Source organism: Pseudorca crassidens, chromosome 5 (assembly GCF_039906515.1).
Source record: "Pseudorca crassidens isolate mPseCra1 chromosome 5, mPseCra1.hap1, whole genome shotgun sequence".
Classification (NCBI taxonomy): domain Eukaryota; kingdom Metazoa; phylum Chordata; class Mammalia; order Artiodactyla; family Delphinidae; genus Pseudorca; species Pseudorca crassidens.
Window position 1 is genome coordinate 130288744 of NC_090300.1, and position 2861 is coordinate 130291604.

Consider the following 2861-nt stretch of genomic DNA (forward strand, 5'->3'; position numbering starts at 1 on the left):
GCATGGAGTCTTACTACTCCCTTCTTAACATAGTTGGAAATGAGGCACTGACCATATCTCCTTGCTCCTACAGACTCCTCCCTTCATCTCCTCCCTACACTTCCCTATTCCTATGGGAAGCACTTTCTAGCTTGGAAAATTCCACCCCCTCCATCATATCTCTGGCCCAGACACTTACTTGGTCGAGGTTCATATTCTTTTTTTCTGCCTTTTCTGGAAATCTTGCCTGATCTCTCCTTCAAATTTCGGTCACTGGCAATTAATAGCCAGAAACAATATCCTGCCTCACACTTCCCCATGATCTGCTTAAATGAGGAGGAACAGAAAGATGAAAAGATATATACAGGGAGAAGAAAAAGTATGGATTAATAACTTCAAATATTATCCTACTATATTCTTATCCTAGCAAATCTTTGGCAGTCAAACCCACACACAAATTGGGGCCTAGCTCTGTGGGTGAGATGAGGAGGGAAGCATGGATATGGGGCAAAGTTCTTGACTCATCTGGAAGTTTTGACTCATACCTGGAGTAGATGTACCTTCATCCATCAATTACCTTATGCTGCCCTCATCCTCCCCACCCTAGGAGCTTGAGCTTGTCACTGGTAAGGGCAGAACATCTCCTGAGGCAAGGTATTACTGGGTGGTTGCACATAGCTGTGAAAAGAGCTGCACTGGGCAACCTAAAGACAACTGTACAAGGGAGAGGGGCTGTCAGTAAGTGCAAGCAATTTGGGTGGTCCAGCCATTCTCTTCCTTCTCAGGCAACATCCTTCTCCAAACCTCTGTGCTTAAAAAGTAAGAGGAAGCCCCCTGCTCCCATTTACAGAGGAGATAATGAGGTTGACTGACATATTGGTGTCCAGCCCTCTTCTCACCCAACATCCAACACCAGGAGAGTGTTCTACCTCTTTTCTTCTACTCTCTGTGTCTTCCCTTTTTTAATATAATGAATAAATGAATGAATGACAAGTAAATAATTCCCCATATCTCCCATAGTTAACACATGTGAAGAATTGGATATATACTTGTCCCATTTTTTCTTTTGTTAATCACATAATTTGGGGTTTTTTTGGGGGGGGGTGTTTGTTTTACATTTCAAATTGAAAGCAGTCACTGCTTATTAACTGACTAGATTACAAAACGAATCAAGGTAGACACCTTAGTTCATCCTTCTAATAAGCCTGTTGATTTGATCTTTTCTGTTGCCAGCATCTCTACCTTCTACAAAATAGATGATCTTCATCATCTTCATTCTACCTCATGGAAAAGATCATTTGAAGGGCCAGCAGAAGTTGTTTGTTTCTTGAAAGCATTGTTCAACTGTATAGATCTCGTGAATCAGATCTTCCATGCAGATGATTCCAAATTTAACAAGAGAGCCAGCAATCAATGTGTTGTCTGTCAGGGCAATTTATGTGCAATATGTGGTTCCACAATCCTCAGCATGTTAACTGAAGCCTTGTTGATCTTCACAAAGGTACCACTGAAGATATGACAATGATGAAGAAGCTGCAACACTTTTCAGACCTTTGGAGTCACACCATGGATACTGATCCTGATGATAAATGCCAGTAATGGGTTCTGCAGGTACATGGAAGTTGCCAACTTATCTTGCCATCCTAACCATTCTTGTGTCAGTTCTGTACATCTGCCCATATTCCTTGTGATTGGGCTTACCTTTTCATATATAAGATTTGTCCTTGCCTTTCAAAACATCTTTTGGGCAAAATTCTTTCTCAGGTGCCTGATCTTGAGCTCTGTGAAATTCCTTCACTTTTTTTAGGAGTTTCAGCAGGAACCATCTTTTCTTCTCTTCTGCACCCTTCATGGTTCCAGCTGGAAAAAAGGACTACATAACCTATTTTTAGGTTTGGTTTTTTTAAAGGTTGATATTATTCACTTTACTTTGAATTTGCTTTATTTAATCTCACTGTATATTGTGAACAATCATCCCATTTGGGACATTAATATATCCCAATACATCATTTTACAGTGTGTGTGCGCATGTGTGTGTGCCTGTGCATGCACACACATATGCCATGATTTATTCAATTCCCTACTCATGAACATTCAAATTGTTTATGGTTTTTTGACACTACAAACCATACTACAAACAGCATTATGTCCACATAGTCCTTTATCAGGTGTAAATTTTTTAATGTAAGGTAGACTTCAAGAACTTGAATTGCTATATAATGTATAGTAACTTTAATTCAAATAATTGGTGCCAGGATAGTTGAGGAATCCTACCACCGAAGTAAGGGAACGTTCACATCCCTGAGTATTTGCCAGCAATGGTTGTTATTGCTTGTTTAAAATATTTGCAAATCCAACAGGTGAAAAAATGATTTCTCTTTATTGTTCCAATTCAGCATCCCAGGCTAGGGGCCAAGATGTAAATCCCAAGCACAGAGAATTCTGCCTGAGAACCTGAAATTCTTAATTGTACCCATTGGTAGCTCTGTCTCCACCTGATCCTGGTAGAGACCTGCATTCCTCCTTACAGAGGTCTGAGAAAGTTGGAAATAGCCAGTGTTTTCCTTAATAGTGTTTTCTTTCAGCTCAAGAGGATTATGTCAACTGTTATTACAAGGAAAGGCTATCGACATACCAGTTTAAAAAGGAAAAGGTGTGTCCACTGGCTAAAATAAATAAAAGGGCAAAACACATAGAAAGAGTTTTAAACCCCGACACTTACAATAGTACTGAGGAAGCTGGTAGGACAAAGCCAGGCTTAATGCTTGCAAACTCAGGGTACTCCTGACCTTTTACAGCCTCACTTGGGAAACTAACCATAGAACAGCCTTGAAAAGGTCTGATAGTGGCATCAATATTAAACAGGGTTTCAAAAGTGTATT

At 40.0% G+C, this 2861-nt stretch overlaps 1 pseudogene; it reads right to left on the reverse strand.

Moving 5' to 3' along the window:
* Window positions 1-1162: 1162 nt before the first annotated feature.
* On the reverse strand, window positions 1163-1831 carry LOC137224563 (large ribosomal subunit protein uL30 pseudogene; annotated as a pseudogene).
* Window positions 1832-2861: the final 1030 nt, after the last annotated feature.